This window comes from Equus asinus, chromosome 7 (genome assembly GCF_041296235.1).
Source record: "Equus asinus isolate D_3611 breed Donkey chromosome 7, EquAss-T2T_v2, whole genome shotgun sequence".
NCBI lineage: Eukaryota > Metazoa > Chordata > Mammalia > Perissodactyla > Equidae > Equus > Equus asinus.
The window spans coordinates 5825854-5851456 of NC_091796.1; the positions used below are offsets into that span (position 1 = coordinate 5825854).

The 25603-nt window shown below is 39.2% G+C and overlaps 1 long non-coding RNA gene across 2 annotated transcripts in view; it reads left to right on the forward strand.

The window, feature by feature from the left end:
- LOC139045632 (uncharacterized) overlaps positions 1-17788 on the forward strand; it is a 37629-nt gene extending 19841 nt beyond the window's left edge. For both annotated transcript variants that reach the window (XR_011504359.1, XR_011504360.1), the window contains exons 2-5: positions 422-535; positions 16608-16857; positions 17113-17261; positions 17368-17788. This is a non-coding gene — a long non-coding RNA (uncharacterized lncRNA). The remainder of the gene's footprint in view (positions 1-421; positions 536-16607; positions 16858-17112; positions 17262-17367) is intronic.
- Positions 17789-25603: the final 7815 nt, after the last annotated feature.

The window sequence follows — 25603 nt, forward strand, 5'->3', positions numbered from 1 at the left end:
CATGCTCCAAAAAATCTATTCTTTCTTGGAGTGAAAGCAAAGAAATCTCTACCTGGTAAACTTATGGTTTGTATAATCTAACGGTCTATTTATGACAGTATTGCCAAAGATATGTCAAAAAATATATCAGTTGATTTACATGACATTGATCCTCTAGGATCATATTCAAGATTTAGTTATTCAGTCAACAAACACTCACTGAACATCTAGAGTGTAAATACATGAAAAGTTTTTAATTGTTCTTTACTTAGTGCTGTAGAGCCCATAGCAACGCTCAATAAATAGCTATAGAATTAATGAGTGAATGATTAAGTATACATATCACCATCTGGAGACACAGATTTAATTCCTGTCCTCTAAGGTTACACCCTTGTGGAAGAAACAGACAAGTGAACAAATGATTCTTGCTCTTTATATTCAGTGCTATGATGAAGAGAAGCCCAGAGTGTCACAAATGCTCAGAGCTGGAGCATCCTACACCCCGCGAGGATTAGTGAAAACATCCTGGAGATTGGACTCACCTTAAGTGACTCGGGTAGGTGATGAGAGGGTTTCTTCAGTTAGCCATGGAGCAAACATTGAAATGTGGGTGAGTGATGGAAACAGCACTGTGTAACCCAAAGTTCTGCAATGATGAAAATGTCTTAAATTTGTACTGTCCAAGGCAGTAGTCACTTGCCACGTGTGGCTAGTGAGTACTTGAAATATGGCTAGTGTGACTGAGAAGCTGAATTTTTAATTTCATTTAGTTAGAACCTAAAGAGCCATACATGGCTAGTGGCTACTGTATCCAACAGCATTGGGGTGGAGGTCGGCAGGCCAAGAGGCTGAGAAACTCAGAAGGAAGCTGCTGCAGCTAACCAGCCACAAGAGATGAAGACGTGATTTAGTCTATGGCAGTGGGAATAAATATGGGAGGATGTGCTAAAGGAGTTTGTAGGTAGAGAAAGAGATCCAGATGACCACTACTTTCTGGGCGAACAGCCAGGTACAGTGCAGTGTCATTCAGGGAGACAGGGAACAGGGGAGGAGAGCAGGGGTGGATCAAAGATGCTTCACTGTCTTTGAGATAAAGAAGAAAAAAAAAACCAAGATAGAGACCTGGGTGAACACTGATATTTGAGGGGCAGATGTGGAAAACATAGCCAATGAAGGAGATTCTTATATAGATGATATAGAAAGCAACTCAGAAAACTACAGTGTCACTAATTCTAAAGGAGTTTTAGGGAAGGGTGAAGGTTTAAAAGTGTCAGGAGTCGCAGAGAGGTTGAGTGAAACAAAGGCTAAGGAGTATCCAGTGGGTTGTATCCAGTGGGCTGGGAATTTGCATGTCAGAGGTAACTAGGAAAACAGTTTCACTAGACATATAGGATCTCTGTGGGTGTTCCTGGTTGAGAAATAAGCTCTTGTAAGGGAAGGTAAATGTAGGCTATGTCTTCTAACTTAAACTTTTATCTTTATATTAAAATAATTAAATAACTATTATGACTCAATCACTTTTATACAAACATATTTCAAAAGAACTTATGTATTAACTTATTGTCAGAAAATAGACCAAATTATTCATCAGAGGCATGAGAGAACTGTCAGGACATAAGTAAGGAGGCTTGTTTTTATTTGTCCAATGGGGAAATGTATTCCTTGTTGCTGTCTTAAATGGTTGTTATTTTGAACCTATGCATCGTCTTTCTTCTGTATACGTGTAAACCTTTGGAGAGAGCAAGGATTTCTTGTCCTCGGGATCATAAAGACTAATTTTCCTGGGAGGGTCAGAGCCTCATTCAAGTCAGAATGGTTTAGATACTGTAGACAAAATCTAGCTAAAGGAGCAGCAAGTCAAACTCTTTTAAGGAGTTTTGAAACCCTTGACTGGGCTGCCTCTTTACCATTCCATTAAGCAATTGGGCTCAGGGCCCCCGCGGGAGCTGTTGCAGTGGATCCTCAGCATGGGGCTTGTCAGAGGGCCTGCTGGCACTCACCAAGAGTCTGGAAATTAGCCTACAATTTTATAAAGAGGTGAATGACAGGCATGAGTGCAATAATAATAACTGGCTATGGTGATATAACTCCTAAACTTCACCCCAAAGGCGCAGGATGACTGAAGAGGATAACTGGACTTCAGAGCACAGCTGGAGAAATTTATTCTGAAAGCTGTTTTGCTGCTGCGGTGCCATGCAGTCTTTCCCCTGAAACTGCTCAAGGGGGTCAGCTGGACGGCGTTGCCGGTCCTCAATGGAGAGAAAATGTCTGTGTACTCTTGGAAGAGCTGTTGTACTGACACAATCAAGGGCAAGAAGAAGGAAAAAATCAAATGTGGTTAAAATGTTTAGAAGGGCATCAACAAAGCTGGAATATTGGTCAAAGATTTATTAACTACTGGTACTCACATTGTAGTCTGTAAGTATCATTTCCCATTTAAAGAGAGAAGTTCTGAGAGAAAGGACTAATGCCAGGTCCAATGTACAAAATGAGCCTGGAACAGCTCGCTACAAGATGAGCCTGGAACAGACTAGCAAGGTCAAGGCTTTCCAGGTGGTGTCAGTTGGACTTGAACATCAGTAAGGATGGTAATTGTGGTGGACTGAAACACATCAAATATGTTTTTTCTCTATGAATTGCACCTCAGGGTGAGCAAATGGTTGATGTGCTATGGTTTCTCTTTCTGGAATTATTCCTCATAATAATTGAAGAAGGGACAACAGAAGTAGAATATCACTTTTTTTGCAACTCCCAATGAAATAATGGATCAACACAAAGATTGTCAACAGCTGCTAACTTCACAAAAAGAGAAACAGCCAAACATTTTGTGACCGGGATGAATGTACAATATGCTATCTTTGAAATATTATTACCAAAAAAATCAAACCTGAATCTGACCAATTGTCTATTCTAATCTACCAATTTCCTGGAAAGACAGAGAGGAGAGAAACATGTTAAATAAAACCGCAGTGATACAATGAGCAGAGTCCAGGCTGGGGAAACTCTGTAGAACAAATAATCCGGCTTCTTCTGCAAATAAATTTTGGGCAAAACCAAAACAAAATAGAAAGGGGATACCATAGATTGAAAGTAGGCATACCAAACAATGGATTTTATCTGGATCGTAACTCAAACTGTATAAAATTAATTTTTCACACTTGGGAAAATTTGAATACTGCGTGAATATTTAAGAATAGTATGGCATTATTTAATATTAATTTTAGGATAATAATATTACAGTTATTTTTGAGTCCTTATGTTTTGGAGCTACAACCATAATATTTAAGGATGAAATGGTATGATGTCTGAAATTATGTTCAAAGTAATCTGGGGAGAGGAGAGTACTGGGACGCATATTTTGTTAGATAGCAGAATTCTACTTTTAACCATGCACTCCTGCCCAGTCAGAGCTCTTAAAGGTCATGCTCAGAGTAAAGAGGTGGTTGGAGAAGGAGTCCAAGTTCAGGTGAAGTGGAGGAAAACAGTGCATCTATACTTTGGGTATATAAATCTTCCTTTCTATTCCCATCTATCTATTTAATGAGTTCTTCTTTCATGCTGTAATTTGAATTTGGTCCCAGGTGGTACTAGGAATTACTACTTTCTTTTGTTCCTGAATTTTCTTGCAACTTGATCACTGACATTTATTTTCATTCATGTTATTTTGTCAGCAATGCAAAAATGATTTGACTTTGAACTTATTTCAATTTGTCAGATGTTCTGGGGTTTTTTTGGCCAACTTTGTCGAAGTCCAAAATTCCTTTTTGAACACCAGTTCTGCAATCCTTAGTAATCAAAATCCTTCCTATAGGGAACATTGGGTTTATATTTACAATTCCTGGCAAATTGACACCTCTATAATTCATGGTCACTAAGCTCAACTGATGCTCTCAAAACTGCCTGGCCGTCTCTTACTTTCCTCTGGTTGGTGTGCTCTCCTGCTCTCTGACGTAGTCATTTCAACTGTTACAAACTCTGTTCCAACCTCCGACCCTCCCTACTTCATGCTGACTCTCAGCTATGACTGCTCTGGCTATTTAACCATGGAAATAGAATTGATTAGATAGGAACTCCAGCACCTTTCTTGTATCTATAGATAAATATAAATATTTGACGTGTCCACCTTCTCCTCTACTTTCCCTCTTTCATCGGTAAATAATGGAAGCCAAAACCCCTTTTTAATAATAAAAAGTTATTCATGCTTTTTAAAATAAACATGCCCTATTGATTATCTTTCCTCCATGTTTCAGCTTTTCTTTCTCTACTTAGTCTTCCATTCTGTGTTGAAATATGGTCAGGTCTCTTATTTTAAAAACAAAATGAAGCAATAATAACTCTCCCTAGATGTCATAGGATCACATTATCTCCATCTAATCACAGTGAAACTTTTTGAAAGAAACAGCTGATACACTCATTTTCTTCACTTTCCACTCACCCTTCAATGTTATCTCTTCTGTGTGTGCCCCACTGCTCAACTGACTCTACCATTCCTACGGGACTAAATAATATCGAGTTCCACAAAGCCAGGAGAGCCACATCCATTCATCCTGGCTGGCATTTCAGTAATCTTTGTTACTGACTTTATTTCTGTTAATTTCAGTGACATGATTAACACTCCCTCCTCCTGTGGGCATTGTCTTCCCTTGGCTGTTATGACCCTGTTCTCTTCATGTTCTTTCTCCCTCTCTTCTTCATTCTGTATTACCAGGATTTCTTCTGTCCAGATTCAGTTCTGGGCTAACTTTTCTCATTTTCCTCTCTTCTTAGGGAGTCTCATGTGTATCTACAGACTCAATTACTGATATCCGGAATGCTCCCTACTCTCGCCTCCTGCTGAGAGTTTTATTCTGAGTGCTGGGTCTGTATTTTCTATACATATGTGATATTCTCCAAGAATATCTTAGGAGCATCTCAATCTCAGCATCCTAAAACTGAGCTCATGATCTTTCCCCAACTTGCTTAAGACCCTCAAAGATTTCCTTTTATTCATCATTCATCAAATTGTCTTAATTAAAATAGTTTGCCTCACATTCATTTATATGTTGTAATTATTGCATTCTTATGAAAGTCCCAGGAGAAGGCTATTAAAGTGGAAGTTGAATTCTTCGTCTATTAAAACCAAACAAAGGGGCCAGCCCCATGGCCTAGTGGTTAAGTTAGGTGCTCTCTGCTTTGGAAGCCTGGGTTTGGTTCCTGGGTGTGGACTTATACCATTCATTGGCAGCCATGCTGTGGTGGTGACCCACATACAACATAGAGGAAGATCGCACAGATGTTAGCTCAGGACGAATCTTCCTCAGCAAAAAAAAAAAAAGCCAGAAGTAAAATCTCTCCTTCTTCAAAGCTGGCTGTCCTTGTGTTTTACTGGAGTGCTAGATGGTAGAAATTTCATTTTAGTCTAATCAGATGCAATTTATTCTATTTACTAAATGACACATTGCCCCCTAGCTAATATTAATCATAAAAGACTATGTTTTTCTCTTTGGAATTCATCAATAAGGTAAATCTTATTTTTGGAATTGATTTCTTCCATTAGCCACCTAATAAAGCCAACAGTCACATTATTTCACCTCTGCCTCCGAGGAGGATGCCAAAAGAAAAAAGGGAAAACAGGTAGCAGTTTGCTGCTTTTATACTTGTCATCTTAAGAAATTCCTGAAGGTCAACTTTCATTCCTTTGCCTCTAAATAACTGGGGTTAGATAAAAGCAAAATCTTGCCTTTTAAGCAGTCTGCAAATTGGGATGTTCAATAAACACAGTGATAGATTCTAAAACGGTTGAGGGTGGAAGAAAAGAATAAGAAAAAAAATTGAAATTTGTTACACAATTTATTTCAACTTTAATGTGAATTGGCTAAGATGGAATGAAAATAAAATTGCTTTGAGGAAATCAAAACACCTGAATTTAAGTCCCAGCTCTATCACAAAACCATGGCTCTGCTGAATCGTGTAGCAACCTTGTGCCTCAGTTTCCCCAACTCAAAATTGATGGTCAAATGCCTCATTGACGATTCGTGCACATGAAAGTGTTTTTTAATCTCAATATTAAAAAATTATAAGCTCTCATTCTCTGTAAAAGTCCATAAATTTCCAGGTCATCAAATAATAAGATTTAGCTCCATTCAAGCTTAACGTTTTTAAAGCTTCTTGATCTGGGAAACCTTCCATCTGGAAATCCTGGGGAGCCCAGAGAATGATCGAAGGGCTTCCTGATTCCTGGTGCTGCTGACAACATCAGCCAGGGCAAACGCACAAAATAACTAACTAACAAGGCAAACCTGGGCCTGTTACGATTGTCCTGTGGGACCATATACCAGAATTGTATTCCAAGGCACATATTTATTTTTATTTCTCATCTTAGGTTCACGTTTTGGTTCTTATAATTCCACTTAATACAAGGATATCAAACATCTGCTATGAGATGCTTAGGAAAGAAGGCATTTTTTTTCCCCAGTTGAATATTTTCTAGATAAAGAAATTCTACAGGACAAAGTTGTTATTAATTAAATAAACTTCAGAGAAATAATTACAGCTTTAGCCCCTCCTTATTCTTGAGAGCATTTGTTTAGTCTGTTCTATTTTTTCCGTTTGTCTGATTTCATTCCTCGACCTCTCCCTTTCCTCATCCCCTCATGCTCTCCTCCTCGAAGGAGAAGGTGGGCTGGACAGGCCCAGGCCCCTCCTGTCTCATAAAGGCTCTGGGGTTCTCCAAGATGCTCTCTTCTCAGCAGCTGATGCTGTAAGACCTTCCTCAGCCAGCCTCTTGCTCCCCAGCTTATTCCCTTGTGACGTGGGCATTTCATCACTAGGTCCTGCATGCCACGCCCTTATTACACTGTCCATAGCATAGCTGACATGATATTTTGATATCAGTTTGCTACTTTTTGTCAACTGGTTAAGAATTGTTTAAGGATCCTGAAAGATAGTGGTGAGAATAATTAAGCTTCTCCAAACACCCAGCAGATCCTCCTAGAAACATTACAAGGTGGGAGTGACCCAATCTTCCAGCAGCTCTCCTGGATGAGTCTCCACCGATTGGCCGATATTTCACTGGCTTTCAACTTATAAATCTATTTAATAGGAAGAATAATTATATTTGGCTTATCTGCTCGTATATTCCTCTTTGAAACCAAATACTTTAAACCGCTAAACATGTGTAGGGACTATCTGTGTTTTTGTTTCCAATATTAAATATTTATATTTTAGCATCATTTTGTCACCAAGTAAAAGTGTAGCTTCTTTATTCTCTTATCCTTTGTTGGGAAATAGATGCTCAGTGCGTGACAGACATTTCACCTGTTAGAGGACAGTCACCTAAATATATGCTGCGGGATTCTTTTAGTCACAAATGGCTCATAAATACATACAATTGTTTAAGCTTACCTTTGAGAAATGAAAACTAAATGTAAGGGACACATTTTACCCACAAAATGGTGAAGAATAATAAGAATGATAATAATAATGTCAACAACTATATGGGAATATAGGAGTCTTTTATACTCCTGGTAGGCATACAAGTTTACACGAAGTTTCTGAAAGCAATTTGTTGACAGTTATCAAAAGCCTCTCCCCCTTGACGGCACTTCTATTAGGAAACTATCCCAAGGAAATAATTGAAGATGTTCACACAACGAAGCAGCTACAAAGAAAGCATTGTGGTCTTTTTATGATGCCAAAAATGGGAACGATCTAAGTGTTCAACGACGGATGGATAGTTACAGAAAGCATAGCACAGTTGTACAATGTGTCCATTCAAATGCAGGGATGGAAATAAATGTCCTGACTTGGCAAGGTCTTCACACTGTACTCTTCAACAGAAGGATAAGTCATGAAGCAGCATGGACATTACTTTTTTATTTTCACATCTAAAAGTGGTTTCCTCTAGTGGGTGGGTGATGGGTGACCTCCTTTTCGATCTCCTGCTTTTACTCCCTTTGCATATCTATATTTTATTTTTTAAACAATGAACACGTGATAGTTTTTAAATAAAATGTTAGTTAAATAAATGTTTTTAAAGAGCATCTTTATATGATCTGAAAAGGAAAACATCCCTCTCTTCCCTCTCCCCAGCTCCCCTCCAAGGAGGCCTGACAGCAGACGCGCTTAATGGAGGAAATTCACGTCATTGTGGTTTATCCATTACTATTATTATTTTTTAAAAAATACAATTTATTGATTATCTCACTGTCTTAACATATGCAAAAGTTGAGAAAGGGAAAAGGAAAGAGGAGAATAGACTATGATATTCAAATCCAGGAGAATCAGTAACTTGTTTAATATATAAAGTTTTTCTTTATATTCATTGAGGAAGGTATTCAAATGCCAAATGCTTTCCAAAGTTGGATTTGTGTTAATAATACAAATAAATAGCAGTCACCTATTAATTTAGTAGGAAACTCTTATTAAGATTAACACCTAAGCAAGGTCATTGTGGATTTTTTTCTCACTCAATAGCTCAAAATGTTGAAATAGGCATTTGACTAACAAAGGTTTATCCTTTCACTGTGTTTAAATTTCATCAAATGATGTAAAGTCATTTCCAGTCTTGGCATCAAACTTGCTGAATCATTTTTTGGCTTATTTTGGGCAGTGTGTGAGATTTTTCCTTAACCATCCTTTCTTAGTAACATCTTTAGAAGAGTTCTTTCAAATAGTTCACTTTGTGTATACTCTAGGTATCTTCCTAGGACACCTAGTATCTTCCTTTGGATGCCTAGATATCTAGGTATCCAAATAAGTAACTTACGTACAATAACATTTATTTTGATCCTTCTTTACTTCTGAAATAAGACAAAGCCTAATGCCTTGCCTGGATCCATGGGGCATTTCCAGAATGTTGAGAGAACCACACTCATAATTATCCATTGTGTCCTTCGAATTAATTTCCAACGATGGTTGTGCAATTCTTTAAATGCTTTTCAGAACATTTTGACAAAGTTAAATTTTCGAAATTTAGGAATCCTTTATTTGTGCAAAGCAAATTGCAAATAGAGAGAATGGCTATTGTAGTTGCAACAAAAAACAGATTCAGTGTGTCTTCTCTGGTGCATGCATTTAAAATGTCACAGTCCCCATGATGCAAAGATCACTTTGACTGAGGTATCACTCGCTCTGCATTACAGCTACATCAAATGCAGCTGGATCCAGGGCAACCCAGTCAACGATGCGCCCCCAGGGTAAGCTAGTTCGTGGTTTCCTCCCAAATCAAGCTCTCTCTCTTTTCCCAACAGTGTGGCTTTAAATCTGTGGATTGAGAGTTCTCTAGCTGGGCGTAAATTCCTATTGACCTTAACTAGAAAAACTTACCTTCCTCCAAATCTGTTTAGAAATGTGTCCCCCTGGGCCCTAAAGTGCTATTTGAGTTTTTCAGCATCTTTCAGCTCAATGAGAGACCTAAATGCCAACTCTGTGACTCAAGGACGGTGGATGGATTTGTCAACATCTCTGGAGAATTCAATCATGAATCACTGAGTGAGCGACTTTTTTTCTTTTGTTACTAAGCCCGTACCTTTTTGTGTGTGAGAATGCCTATTTTTTTTTTATTGAGGTTATGATAGTTTACAACGTTGTGAAATTTCGGTTGTACACTATTATTTGTCAGTCATCTTATAGGTGTGTCCTTTCACCCTTTGCGCCCACTCCCCACCCCCCTGCTCCCTGGTTACCATAAATAGTTCTCTTTGTCCGTGTGTTTGTTTATCCTCCACATACTAATGGACTCAAGCGGTGTTTGTTTTTCTCTGTCTGTAAGCACATATTTTTTGTCATTGTTTTGCTCATTTAAATTATTATAATGTTGAAAGTGATTTATTTACTAGGTAATCTAGTTATGTCTTAATGGAAATGACAGTTAACTTCTCTTAGTCTTAGCTGAATTATCTACCTTTTGATATGGTTTAGCAAGACTCCTGTATCCAGAAAGAACAGTAAGCAAATATGGGATCCAGGATCCTGCTGGCAGATCTTTTGGGCAGCCCAAGCATTCGTAAGCTTCTGTAACATACTGTGCTGTAATTATGATGCCAGTTTAATCAGTTCTACTCACAATTTATGGACTTGTTCAATTTACTTCCTTGACGGGATATAGCTAATCCATTTGAATCTGTGACACACAAGTGCACACAAAACATCACTTTCCTTTCTTTATAGTTGTGGTTTATCTGTACATATTTCTTCCCCTGCTGCCCACTTAGGTGGGCTTTTATATGTTTTAATAAACCAGGCTTATTATTCCATTGGCTTCCTTCATAACTTCCTATTTGTGGGAAAGGGTCTGGCCTCATAGAAAGAAGACTAGAATGTCTCCACAAGGCATACAAAAACGTGGCATTGAAAAGGGCCTGAGAGTCTCCTCTAAGGGAAAGAAGAGGGAAACCAGAGAAAAAGGGAGTTGGTCTTTCAAATAAGATCAAGAACATGAGATTTGATGTTGTGCGTTTGTAGTTTGAACTTTTTTTTTCTTTTTAAAGATTGGCCCTGAGCTCACATCTGTTGCCAATCTTCTTTGTTGTTGTTGTTCTTCTTCTCCCCAAAGCCCCCTGGTACATAGGTGCATATTCTAGTTGTGAGTGCCTCTGGCTGTGCTATGTGGAACGCTGTCTCAGCATGGCCTGATGAGTGGTGCCATGTCCGCACCCAAGATCCAAACTAGTGAAGTCCCAGGCAGCCGAAGCAGAGTGCACGGACTTAACCACTTGGTCGTGGGGCCGGCCCTAAACTTTCTTACTAAGATCTAGAATCCCATTAGTGATGGGGTTCTGAAACATGCCCTGTGCATGGAGGTAAGAATGGTGCAGATCACAGGAGACCAGCAGAATCTGGAAGAAGAGAACTTCCTTCATTCAGTTGAAACCATAAAGTGAAATTATAAGCCACTTCACAATGTTGTAATTTTACAGACAACTGAAATGCATCTCATTCCACAGAGTGTGACTGAAAGTCAACTTCCTTTGTATTCTCCATCATTTCCTGAGTTAAATCAACCTCAGATTAATTCCTTGTTGCATTTGCTCCATCCTGTCTCCTTGGAGGATTAATCAGGATTGGCTGGAGGTGGGATGGATGGTTAAGCAATGCCTCGAACAATGTCTAGGACTTGCTTCTTATCTTTACAGGCTGCAGGACATCAATGCATGGCAAGGTGGACAATTCTGAGCTCCAGCCACTGAAGTCTGCTGTTCAGATGAGCTCTAACAGGCACCGGTATCTACGGAGCGTTGCGCACTGAGGGTGCTTATGGTTCCAAAATGTTCACTGGGCCTGTCTAGATCCGGCACTCACATTCTTCCTGGGAGTGGAACTCAGATCTTCTTTATGGAGATGTTTTCACTTCCTAGGCTTGGAATTATGCAGTTTCTTGATGGGAATTTCCTGCTGTAGGCATAGCTCTTCAAAAACAATATCCTCGGCTGGTTTCTACTGGGCCATCCAGTAGAAAATTATTAGTAAGAATCCAGTAGATATTTAGATAGTTATTAGAAAGTTCCTATGTTCTCAGACGATGGGCTGAATATAAGAATAGACAATTTACAAAGAAGGAAATACAAATGGCCATGAACATGCGAAAAGATGTTCAACTCTCACGATATCAAGTAAATTCACATAAAAGCATGAGCCAATGCCTATTAACAGATTGACAAGATTACAAAAATTGATAAATCCTAGTATTTAGTGAGGCTGTGGGCAAACAGAAAGCTCAAGCACATTAATAGTTGTATAAGTTGATACAAACTTCCTGGAGGGTAGTTTTGAAATATACAATACGACTTTAAATATAGGTATGGAAGTAAAGGAAGACCAACAAAATAAGAATAGGCAAAAGCTTTCTATTGAAATTTGCTACAGCAGGGAGTCCACCATTGCTTGCATTTTGGCAGAGACTCAGAAGAGAGGGCTTGGTAGAGAAAAGGGCAGGCTTCTGGTGTGCCCTGAGTAGAGGCTGCTGCAGTGGGGAGACTGGAGGGGTCTAGCCAGAAGTAGGGCATCCTATGTGATTAGTTAGAGTTACACATTTGACTTTCTCTTTTTGGTCCAAAGTTGGAAGCAGGGACAAAAATTAGGGAAGCTGCCGGTTATTAAGCAATTCCTGGTGGTTTTAGGCTGATTGTTACAGGGGCTATAGTTTGGCTTCCTGGACCAGTTGCTAAAGCAATCTGACTTCCTGCGAGTCTGACTTCTGGATTGTAGGCTGGCTTCCTGTGATGGTTGCAGCAGGCAAAGAGTCGTCTCCCTGGGCTGGTGGCTGCAGATTGGAACCAGATTCTATTTTTGTATATGGTCCGGCCATCGTCTGCTTGGCAGTCTGTCATAGGAGTCCACTGAAGGTGGTAATTGAACAACAATTTTATTTAAAAAAGTTATTTGTTAGTTCACAAAACAAAGAGGTAAGAATTATTATTTCCAATCTACCGGCATACTATACTGCTGCAAAAGACTGAAGCAACGGCTCTTGATTCTCACAGACGCATGGCCCCTTCTAAAAGCGAAGTTAAAAGGGAGAAGTTATGCCATGAGTAACACACAGGGAGGTGTCTCATTTAAACTGTCATGTTATGTGATGTTTTAGAATCCATCCTGATAAATCCCAGTGCCCACAGACCACCAGGACCCACTTGTGGCCAAACAAAGTTAGATGTGTTCACTTACTGCCCTGGGAAGATGCTGGCCCTCAGCACCCACAGGTGTCTCGGTGCGAGCATTGGGGGCGGGGGTGTGTCTTAAAGTTCGGGCTTTTGATTTGGGGGGAGACACATAAGAAATAAGGTTAATTTTGGGTTGGATGCTGCCAGGGAGCAGGGGCAATTTGGTGATTGAGTATCTTAACACCTTTTGCATAGGAGGAAGAGCCATGCGGTGGAGGGGGGGAGGGGGTGAGAAGGGGTGGGGGGCTTGAGGCATCGCCAACACTAGTGCTCAGACTGGCCAGAGGGAGAGATGTCTGGTCACTTTTGTGGGACCATGGTGTCCTGGAGTGACTGCATCTCATGCTGATAGTCTGTGAAATTGTTCGTATTCAGTAGGGAGTCTCACGGCCTAGCTTCATGGTTCCCAAATGGGATGCAGAGGGTCCTCCAGGCATCACACCAGACTCTTTAGGGCATTTAAAGTCTTGACATACTTTACATTTTTGAGGGAAGCACAGAGACATCTGCTGAGCATCTCATGAACACTACCACATTGTTTGGACCTAACTATTTACTGCACGGAATGGTAAGGTACTTCTTTTGGCTTAGGGGCACTGTGAAAAAAACCAGCAAATTGAGACACTAAGGACACTGTGAACTGAGCGAGTCTGAGAACCTCTGGTCTGCTGTCATTTGACCAGCCAGATACTGGCTTCCAGCTCTCACGGCTGAGGTGTTCTTCCTCAATCCCTTTCTCTTCACTTGTCCCCCAGCAATAAAAGTTTGAAACTTTGAGAACCATTGGTCTAGACCTGTGCTGTCTGATATGGTAGCCACTTGCCACGTGTGTCTATTTAAATTTAAATTAATATGCAAATAAAATTTAAATAGTCAGCTCCTTAATCACACTGGCCATATTTCAGGTGCTCAACAGCCACATCTAATGATAGGTTACAGCATTAGCCAGCACAGACAGAGAGCACTGCCACCCCTGAGGCAGGTCCCACTGTGCCACAAACTGGCCTAAGTCCTGGGGGTCCAGTCATTCCACCACAGGAGGATGCGTGTAAGTGAGCTCTTACTCTTCCCATCAAAGTTTTCACATCCGTTAGCCAAGACGAGTGTTCCTAAGCACGGGAGTTGCCAGGTTTCCTCCCCCCACTCACAAATGGGAGACTGGCAGTGATGCCCCCACTCCAGATGGTACAAACAACACCTCAGTCGAAATATTTGCCTTTGTATTATTTCAGCAGTGTCTTGAGCATCACTTCCAGAAACTAAAAGATGTCTATAACAGGAACAGATTTTTATTTCCACAGTTAGAGCCACAATGACAACAAACAAAAAAAACCCATTAAAACAGATGCGCTCATCAACTTACTGTTTCAGCTTCTAGTAATTAAGGGATCAAAAACTCTAAAGATCAGAATCAGAGTATCTTTTTAAAAGACAAGCAACTAAATCACTGTTTGCCCCCTGAAGACTCCATGTTGACCTTGACCATCACTGCATTTCTCCAGCTCCTTGGGTGAAGTTGGGTTGGGGACAGTGGTTACTTTCCTAGAGTGTGAGTGCTATTGGTGACATAGAGTAGGGTTATGAGCTTAGATGAGGGGTCAGACTGCTACCTTTGACTCCTAGATCCTTCACTTTCTAAATCTGAGAACTTAGACAAACCCCTTAACTCTCTGTGTCTCGGCTTAATTACCTACAAATTTATAGATTTATAGAGAGGAAAAAGGAGAGCATCTAACCCAAACTCATAGGGTTTTTTTGAGGATTAAATGACTTAATACCCATAAAGTTATGACAGGCATAGAATGTTCACTTAATAAATGTTAGTTATGAATATTATCATCTATCAGGTACTATTAGGTAATTTCACACAATATTTGATTTACTTCTTACAAGGGCACTCTAAGATGTTAATCTCACTTACAGATGAGGAAATTGAACATCAGAAAATCTAAATAATTCACCCAAGTCATATAAGTTAGGTCACAAAGCTGAGATTCTTTGAGCCCTTAAACAAGGTTAGGTCTGCCTATAACATTCTCCCATAATACCCATAATATTTTCAATTACACACTCAATACACTTATAGTGATTTGTGAAGTGTCGCTCTTCCCTAGACTGTACATTTCAACAGAACAGGATTCACGTCTGTCTTGTTCAATATTCTACTCTTAGTTCCTAGAACACTGTGCCAAAAGCACAGTGGGCTCTTAATAAAGATGTATTGACTGGATGAATTAACAGACAGATGAATGAATCTGTTGAATCTCATGCCTTTGTCCTTTTTCAATGAACACATATTTTATCTAATTTATAACTGCAACCAAAAGAGACATAAACGACATATTGTTTCAGTATAATGTTGGCCTCTCTAACTTCTTCTCTGATTATTAGAATTTCTGTCTTCGTTGTAGTATTCAAAATGCCATCTAAACATATTCTATAACATTTCTTTTTAAATGGCCCTTAGCAAATTTCTATCATCTCATGTAATAAAACTTCACTCTTCATTATAGGCTCCCATAGATTTTTTTTTCCTCCCTCAAACCATCAAAACCTATCATCTCTTCAAGATACAGCTTGGTAGTGTTCAGTGTTTTGAAAAGCTTGTTTCCCAAATGACTGAGCTTGGTAGGTGTTCGAGAATGAAAAAGTTTCCTTCTGTAAGTGTGAGGAATGCCATAAGTTCGAGCCACCTCTTGGAGATTCACAATGCACTTGGTCGCATCAAAGGTGCTTTGAAATCTTATATGAATAGAACTTTGTAACTTTGTTTATCCTAAAATTACAAAAATTTATTTGACAATGGAGTCATTTTTCCTGAGTTATGACTATTAATTCCTGGGTCCCTTTGGGGGATGTTCAGGCTACAAAGAAAGCTCTTAATTAAAATCTTGGCTTCATCAGACATGACCATAGGAAAGTTATCAACCTCAATAAATCTTAGTTTCCTCATATACAAAGTGAAGATGACCCTATTTATTCAGAAGATATCTAAAAGGAACGGATGATATAGCTCATAGTTAGGGTCAGGGAATAGGCTTAGTTCCCTTCGCTGCCCTCTCCCTTTACAAGGTGACTATGGGGTGGATGGAGCTGGCTTAGATGCCCTTATTTTATAGATGAGAAAGTAAGAGACACAGCTAAACACTGGCTAAACAGCATTTGACCAACTGAAACATTTATAGCTGTTGTCCTCCACATTTTCCATCATTCAAATAAATCTACACATTTATATTTAACATATTCCTCTGATATGAGATTTTTAAAAGACTTTTCCTTTGGACGCCATGATTGTGATGCTCACATGATGAAGCCTCGGCCTTCTTTGTTCACAGGTGAGCTTACCTTCACTTCCTACAAGTAGATTTTGTTGAATTTTGCAAATAAAATACAAAGTTCTTTTGTGACTTTTAGGAAAAACTAATAGTTGTTTTATTTTTTCCTGCATTCTATTTCTCTAGTTTTCCAATGCTATTTTATTTTGGATGAATGGAGTTAAAGGAAAAAAAATTAAAATTTCTGTTAGTAGTTTAAAGTTATTGCTCATTAAAAAAAACCAAAAAACATTGGGGTAAGCAAAACCTAAGTAGATTCAGATAAAATTTGTTATGGAAAAGGGTCACTGGTCTTAAAGTTGAATAACATTTTCAAAGGAAAAAATAAACAGGCAGCATTTAGCAGTGATAAAAAACATGAGCGTGAGTGGTGGTTTTGCAGTGCAGAAAGTGCTAAAGTAATCGACGAGGAAGATGACTAAGGCCTGGATCAGGCATTTGCCTGCAGAGATAAAGAATAAATGAAGATCTTTGATCTTTAATAAAAATATATATATTTTGTGTATAGAGAAACTTCCAATCACCTTGAGAATGACACTTTCTGTATAATACTAAATTCCATTTTAACTCTGAAATCTCAAATTCCATGTAAAATGAGTTGTTGCCAGGTTATTTAATCTGCAATGAACTGACCTTTACCTTCTTTTATTAGGAATTACAGATTCTTTCTTAATAGCTAATATGCCAACCTACTGAATTCATCACTTATGCGAAATAAGTGCAATTTAAGCATTTAAGGAGAACAATACTCGCCAAGTGCTGATAAGAGATTAAAGCATTTACCCAAAAGTAATGTCAGCAGAAATGAAATGTCTTGACTGAGGTGACAAACGTCTGCAGTGGAGTAAGAATTACTTAAGACACTCACCTTGCACAACTCTGCGAACTCCGAGACAAAGTTGGTGAGCAGAAGTCAAGATGGTGGAAGGCTTTCCGTCCCTCCTTTACCTACAAATTCTTATATCTGTTATAGTCTAAAGATTGAGAAACTTTCTATTTTTGGAAATATAAAGCATAATTTTATCACAGTTTAGAGTTGTAAATTTCTTAATGTTGAACAATCCTGAGATAAATTCTACTCGCATTAATTTTTTATTGCAATAGTGGAGTTAATGTACCAATATTTAATTGGATGATTTTTGCATCTGAATTTTTAGGATAGCTTATAGAATGAGTTGGGATAATTTGCCCTTCTTTTAAATATGTTATGGACTGAAGGTTTGTGTCCCCGTGAAATTCGTATATTGAAGTCCCAAACCCCAGTGTGGCTGTATTTGGAGATGGAGTCTCTGAGGAAGTAAACGAGGTGAGAGAGGTCATAAGGGTGCGGCCTTGATCTGATAGGGTTAGTGTCCATATAAGAAAGGATACCAGATGACCAGCCCTCTTTCTCTCTTTCTCTCTGTCCACAGGCACCTGGGAAGGCCATGTGAGGACACAGTGAGAAGGCCTTGTCTACAAGCCAGGAAGAGTGGCCTCACCAGAAACCGGGTCAGCCAGCACCTTAATTATGGACATCCCAGCTTCTATAACTGAGAAAATACATTTCTGTTGTTTAAGCAGCCTAGTCTACGGTATTTGTTATGGCAGATGGTGTCTGTCATGGCAGTCTGAGCAGATGAAGATAATGTGTTATGGAATATTTTAGATGACATAGGAGTTAAAGTAATAATAAACCCTTTGCCACTACTTTTTTAAGATGTGGCTTCTTTATTTTTTCTTTTTTACAGTGTGGCTTCTTAAATATGTTCTTAAAGGTAAAAATGCAGAGATATGTGGGCAGTAACACATAAGTGGATGTAAACTGTGGTGTGCCAGAGTTAAAAGGCTTATTAAAAATGTGAAGATGAACTTGATTCCAAAATTCAGTCTTCATATTCTCTGTTTTTTAAAAAAATTTTGACTTGAAGATAGTTCCTATCTAAAATGACAGGAGCCGGGGAGTCAGCCCTGTGGCCTAGTGGTTAAGTTTGGCGTGCTCCTTTTAGGTGACCTGGGTTCAAATCCTGGGCATAGACCTACACCACTCATTAGCAGCCCTGCTGTGGCAGCATCCCACATACAAAATAGGGGAAGACTGGCACAGAGGTTAGCTCAGGGCAAATCTTCCTCAAACAAAAAGAGGAAGATTGGCAACAGATGTTGGCTCATGGTGAATCTTCCTGAGCAAAAAAAATAATAAATAAAAATAAAAATAAAATAAAATGACAGGAGCCTCTTGCCCTGAAATGTCCAAGTCTGAGAAGAAATTGCATGAAATGTTGCCAAATCCCCACTTAGTATTTCCCTCATTCGTAGTAATGGAATGTCCCTAACAAACCTAATCTAGTAATTTGAATCTCAGGAACTGGATTTTATTTTAGGGAATCTATCTGCCTGAAATGTCAGCCTTTACCTGATTTTCAGACTTCCTTTAAGTGAGAGGGAAAAAAATAGATGTGACTGCATTAATAATAGCTAACTGCTAATATGACATTAGAATTGAAGTGGAACAGCATATGCTTTATTGCTGTCACTCTGAATGACAGCTCTCCTGTAGGTAAGTCAATAAGGAAAAAATCATTTCAGAAGACACAGTCCATGGAGATGGAAAGAAGAGAAGGATAAAGTGAGAAATCACACACTTTATCTTACAGAAATAACAAAAACTTTAGGTCAAATACTTTCAACTATCTGTATTCGGTGTCAAATCTTGCTTTTCAATTGTTTTCATGGTGAAACAGAAATTAGATGTAGTTAAAGCCTTTAACTGGCCCTACTCACTCTCACTTGTTTTTTAATTTTTTCCTCCTGTCTTCAGACCCGTTGAAGTCTTTGAATTCCATCTTTAATACCCTGTGAGATCAGAAGGCAGATAAGCTTAGAGCATCATTCCAAGAGGTGATGCCCTCCAGGTTTAGCATGCATGGAAGGGTGTAACTATCAACTGGAAGTTGAGCCCTGGCTCAGATGACTCACAGCTCAGAAAAGTCCTAATCGAATAAACTGTGGTACTCTTCTCCGGGCCGCACACTTTACCAGTCGTGTGCACACATGTTCTATCTCTAGTCCCATCCTGTTAACTGATGGTGACTTAGTGATATCTGCCCAGTGAAACAAAAAATAATAAATTCTAGCTTTCTATAAACAAGGAGAAATGAAATAGGGCACATTATTTTATCTTAGTCCAACATTCATTTGTGATCAATTCATCACCAGTTTCCCTGGTATTCTGGAAGACCGTGGAATAATCATGTCTAATGAATAATGAAGGATCTCTAGTCTACGAGGGAAATTAGTTCAAGCCCCTGTACGCCCCCTCATCCTTCCTTTTTCTTACATTAACCTCTCTCCAGCTTTGACTGATAAAATTCTTAGGGATATTTATATATATATGTATTTTTTTCCTCTAATTCTCCAGTATAAGCAGCTCTCTTCTAATTGGTACAACCACTATCAAAACCAGTATGGAGGTTCCCCAAAAAATTAAAAATAGAACTACCATATGATCCAGCAATTCCATTCTTGGGTATATACTCAAAGGAAACAAAAACACTATGTTGAAGAGATATCTGTGCTTTCATGTTCATTGCAGCATTACTCACAAAAGCCAAGACATGAAAACAACCTAAGTGTCCATCAATGGATGAGTTGATAAAACTGTGGAGTGAATATACGGTGGAATATTAGTCAGCCATAAAAAGAAGGAAATTCTGCCATTTGCAACAAGATGGATAGAACTTGAGGGCATTATTCTAAGTGAAATAAGTCAGACAGACAAAGACAAATGCTGCATGATCTTACCTGTATGTGGAGTCTATAATAAGTTAATTAGTTAAACAAACAGCTCTCTCCTCTGAGTTCTGTGACACTTGGACTCCCACCATACCAGTGGTATTACTCACTCTGTGACTGCTTTTGCCACTAAATTCTGAGCTCCTTGAGGGCAAGTGGTGCATCTTGTTCATCTCTGCGTGCTGCTCACCAGACAGTACGTGACACAGGGAAGTTGCTCAATAATTACTTGGTGAAGGAGCGAATGATGACTTCAAATATTATTATAACTTGGAAACTACTATTCTTAATATAAAATATTGACCTTAATAACGTACTGAAAATTGTGCTTCTCCACTGTAACACCATTTCCATTGATGGGCATAATTGAGTGTAGACTCCACAGGCTGAAACTACAATATCTCTTAGAGAAAACGCACACATAACCTTTCTTCCAAATTAAGCCAATATGTTCAAAATACAAGTCTTTTGTTGACCACACAGTGACAGCTGACCTACCAATACACAGACTATTAAAATTCGTGGACCAAATGCCTTATGGGTATTTTGGACAGGTCTAAGTGTCTGCTAATCAAAATCCCAGATCCTGTCCTTAAAGAAGAATTTTTGCAAATACAGTTTTTGCCAAACAGAGAGTATTCTGCATTTCTCATCTACTGAGATGTTTTAAAAACCAGCTGTTACAATGACAATTTAAACTGAGAATATTTGAAATTCTTCTTGTGTTTATATAATTCTTCATGCATGAGTGCTCATCAAGTGTTTATTTTTCAAAACTCATGTCACATCTGTCTTGCACACCACATTTCTGACGACATTCCTTTCATTTTAAATCTCAAGATTGAGGCATATTCAGTGTGATTTAGGTGATTCATATCACCTGTTTGCTAATGCGTGGAAAATCCACAGAATTCTGTAGAGAGGGAAGACTATCTGGGCCCACAGGTTACATCCTGCGGATTATTTAAAAGGAATTCTTTCATGGAGAAAAAGCAACCTGGCCCGTAAGTGTGCTCTTTCCTGGTGCTCTGGCTTTGAGTACTAAGTATCAGATTTAGCAAAGTCTGATAGAAACAAGAGCAATCAACCTGGTTGCTGCATTTCTACCTGAAAAGCAGCCATATTATTGGATTTACCTGTTTGCTAATATAGTAAGCTATTTTGCAACACCTTGTGGTGAAAATGATTGATTGATGTACATACATATCTTATGCAAAAAAAAGGGATAGTTTTTCTGGTTTAAACCATGATTTTCTTTTTTTTAAAGATTAGCACCTGAGCTAACATCTGTTGCCAATCTCTCTCTTTTTTTTTAACACCTTCTCCCCAAAGCTCCCCAGTACATAGTTGTATATTCTAGTTGCAGGTCCCTCTGGTTGTGCTATGTGGGACGCCGCCTCAGCGTGGCCTGATGAGCTGTGCCATGTCCTCAGCCAGGATCCAAACTGGTAAAACTCTGGGCTGCCCAAGCAGAGTGTGAGAATTTAACCACTCAGTCACAGAGCTGGCCCTGAAAAATGAGATTTTTTAAAACAGCGATTGGCTCTCAAAATGCAAATTATAAACGGCTAACTGAAAAGCCAAAAAATAATTTCATGTTACTTGATTCTCAGAAGTTATTAGTTTCTCCCACTAAATAGTTTTGCCAAATTACTTCTCCTTTTTGAGTCTCGTTTTTATTAGCTCTAAAATAAGGACATAGGCTAAAAAATATCATCTAAATTGTCTTTCTTTAGTAAAGAGTTACTAATCACAGGCATAAAGTTTCATTCAAGGAAGATGAATAACTCCAGAGGCCTGCTGGACAACGCGGTGCCTGTAGTCAATGATAATAGATCACAGACTTAAAAAATGATCAAGAGCGTAGATCTCATGTCAAGTGTTCTGTCCGCAATAAAAGAAGGTGGAGGGTTACCTGTATTAAGGATGGAATGAGTGAGTTTTGCTTTGACCTCTCCAAGTGACGTTTTTGGTGGTTGGTCTGAGCTTCCCTCCCTATGAACCCATGGGCTTCACGCTGCTCTGTGGGCAGACGTGACGTGTCTAACCCTGGCCATCTGTGCTGCCAAGGCTCTGATGTGGCCTGAGGTTTTGGTTACGGATGTGAAAACCATCCACACATTGGTAGATAGTTTGCAGAAAGGACTCAAGACAATCCAGGCTGACTTGCTTATTGTACCGAAGAGTATGCTGAGGCCATGAAATGACTTGAGTAACGTCCCCAACAAGGTGGTTTTAGGCGAAGAACCACAACTATGACCTAGGTCTGCTGATCACTGGCACCAAGATCTTGACTTTTATATATTATTTATGAAGTAAGTGTGTGCCTTTTGTGGACGCAAACAGAGCACCTCCTGCAAAGGTGTCAGGGGGCTGGGCGTGAGGGCGCCGGGAGTCAGGGGGCCAGGAGTCAGGGGCTGGGTGTGAGAGGGCTGGGATTCAGGGGGCTGAGATTCAGGGGGCTGGGAGCGAGGGGGCTGGGCATGATGAGGCTGCTAGTCAAGGGGCTGGGTGTGAAGGGGCTGGGAGCCAGGGGGAAACTGGGGCTCCTCTCATTACCTTGCAACTGCTTCTGGGACTCTGGATAAATGCACGCCCCCTCCTTCAATACATAAGCTCGATAATAACCCCTGAGCACTGTGCTCATTCACCCCATCTGTTTAAACACCTGAAGGTAGAACGACAAAACCCAAAACAACTTGATGGGTCGAGTCATTCAGGAAGGGAGCTGGAGGAATTTTCATGTGCTTCTGAAAATGTCTTAAGGAGAAAAAGACAAAGACTTTAAGGGCACACTTGTGGTGACATAAATAAAGTATTGGGATGATGTCCAGGGGCTTTTTGCCATAATTCACATCCCGGGCAGGAAAAGGTGTCGTCCAAGCGCCTGATGGATTTGATAATAAATAGAGAAGGATGTTGGTGCTGGAGAAGAAAGCTCAGTGAAACTCTTATGGAAACAGAGGATAAGACTGTGAATGCGCTTTGGCTCTAAAATGTGGTTCACAGAGCACAGCCAGTTTGGGGATCTGGGGGTGAACATAGATGTGAAAGGATAGCGTGTGTGGGTGATGTCTAGGTATTGCACCGAACAGAGATTTTAACATTAGAAACGGAGAGAGGTTAATGCCGCACACCTGCTACAAATGTGACACGGGAGAGGCCTTCAGCTGGTTTATGGCTTGGTTTTGAGCTGACGTGTTTAGGGACACAAAGGTGCAGGGAGAAAGAACATTATCTGGGAGATTTATAGGGAAAAGGTACACCAGAGCTCCTGCTTCCTGAAGCCCGTCACGACATCTGCTCAGCGCCATGGGGACACAGCAGGAGCAAACGGTATGCATCATAATTCAATTTTCGTGACAGAGGAAGAGCTGGGCCACAGATTGAGCAAAACCTAAAATAAATATGCAGAACAGTGGTGTTCCTGGTTAGAGGAAACAAATATGGGGTAATTTGAGTGAAGAAGAGAAATTTGAACTCAACTATCAGACTCAGGACAATGTTTTACTTTTGTGTAGCAATTTGACTATTTGGAGCTTTCCATTTATTTTTATTTAATTAATGGAAGTAGTTGCTAATCGTATGACAATTAATGCACTTCAGTCTTGTGCTGTGAGCCACTCGCCAAGGATGCACATTAGAGACGAAGAGACGAGATGATCATCTGTGTGGAGGGCACCGCAGCTGCTTCCTGTATGGCCCATTAGGTCCAGCTCAAGATTTTTGGGACTTTCTTCATCCTCCAGTTATTGGTCCACAGAGAAGTTATTAACCCTAATGTTACTTTAATTAAAGATTTCTTTTCTCCTAACTCCTGCAGGGCTCTTTTTGGCACCAAGATCCTGACTTTTATCTGCACAGGCTTGTGTGTCGTGGGCTGATTGTAACATGCATTATTTATGATATAAGGATGTTTCACACATTTTTCTTTTTTTCACCCTGAATGATGCAAACTGATTATAGCATTGAGGAATTTGGACCCCTAAGATAGCAGTTCATTTTTAAACTAATGCTGATACAATTTATGAGTTGGATGCTGCTACAATGCATCAACAGGCTTTCCTTAACTGGAAATAAAATATACTAAACAAGAGAAAACTACTTTACCAGACACATTCTATTACTAAAATCGAGATAGAAAGCTCTAATATGGATGCATAACTATACACTAAATAAACTAAATTGCCTAAAAATGCACAAATTCAAACAAAAAGGCAGAATCTCATCAAAAAAGGACTTGATTTGAAAAAAAAAGGAAGAGAAAGCAATGTGACAAACAGGAGTCCTGTTTTAAATTCTCACACTCCTTGCTAGAGACCTCTTTTTTAGACTCGAGATAAGCAACTTGATATCAGAGATTCTCTTTCCTCTTTTAGTGAATAGTAACAAAAGTACTTTGGTAATGGAGTTGATAAAGATTACATGGTTATTCTCCCTGTATGACTGTGCTGGGTGCATATTGTGTGTTACTGTTATTGAGGGAATGTCAGTGCTAGCCTTTACATGGCATACTTCATAGGAACCCTGGGAACACCTTGTGTGTAACTCATGATGCAGAACAAATGAACTCAGAAGCATGCACACATGAATTATGGTGATTTAGGCCTAGATAGGATTTAAGTATAAAATGTGATTTAGGTATAAAATTTATGCTAGAATATTGGCAGATGTAAAATTTGCTTAGCCAAAAAATTTGCGATTTTTACCATTGCACAATATCCTTAAAGCTTCCTTCATCTTTATAAATGGGCACTGATAGATTTAAAACTTTTTTCTTCTAAGCAAATAATTGTCACCTGCTAAAGTAGTATTCTTGATAAGAGCACATGTTTTCATCATCTGTTAATTTATCCAAGTTCTCAGGGTAAAGCTTCTTAATGGAATAATGAAAGCAACACAGTAATATATAGAGGATAATTGAAAAATAGTAAATTATTGGAGAACCTCAAGAAATTTGAAGAATTTATAAGGCTTATTGCCAATTATATATTTGTAACTTAGGAAGGAAATCGTTGCAAATGAAACTACAAGAATGTTAATTATATAGCATTCCATAGTTAGCAATCTATAGATCTATAATAGATCTCTGATATCCAAAATTATTTCAAAAATATTACAAATAGTTTATTCCAATCTTCTCTTTTTATGTTATGTAAAATTTTATGTATATGTAATATCTCTGTAGAGTTTTATATATATGCCTATTTCAAAATATTTTCATAAACAGGACTTCATTTTATCTTCATAACAATTTTGTGGAGTGGGTGTCACTTTTAGTCTCAAAATAAACAAAGGCCCAGTGACTTGCCAAGCTCAGGCAACCTTTCAGAGGTCCAGATTCAGAAAGACAGACAGTAAAGTTGAGAATTAAAAACATTGATCTTTTTCTTAAAGATTTTATTTTTTCCTTTTTCTCCCCAAAGCCCCCCGGGTACATAGTTGTGTATTCTTCGTTGTGGGTTCTTCTAGTTGTGGCATGTGGGACGCTGCCTCAGCGTGGTCCGATGAGCAGTGCCATGTCCGCGCCCAGGATTCGAACTAACGAAACACTGGGCCACCTGCAGCGGAGCGCGCGAACTTAACCACTCGGCCACGGGGCCAGCCCCAAAAACATTGATCTTTTGGTACCAAAACAGCTTATTTTTTGTAATTCTGTATTGTTTCAACTGGCTGTGCAGTCAATCCTAAATTTGGTTTTTCTAGTTAGAGGGATGGCCATAAATATGTTTTTCAAATCTGTAAGTTATTTTCCAACTTCAACCTGAAACCCTGTGATTTCATATAACTACCCAAAGCTATTTCCATTTTGGCAGAGGCAGGGGGCATAAAATGGATCAGAACTCTTAGATATCACAGTAATGGCCCTCAATG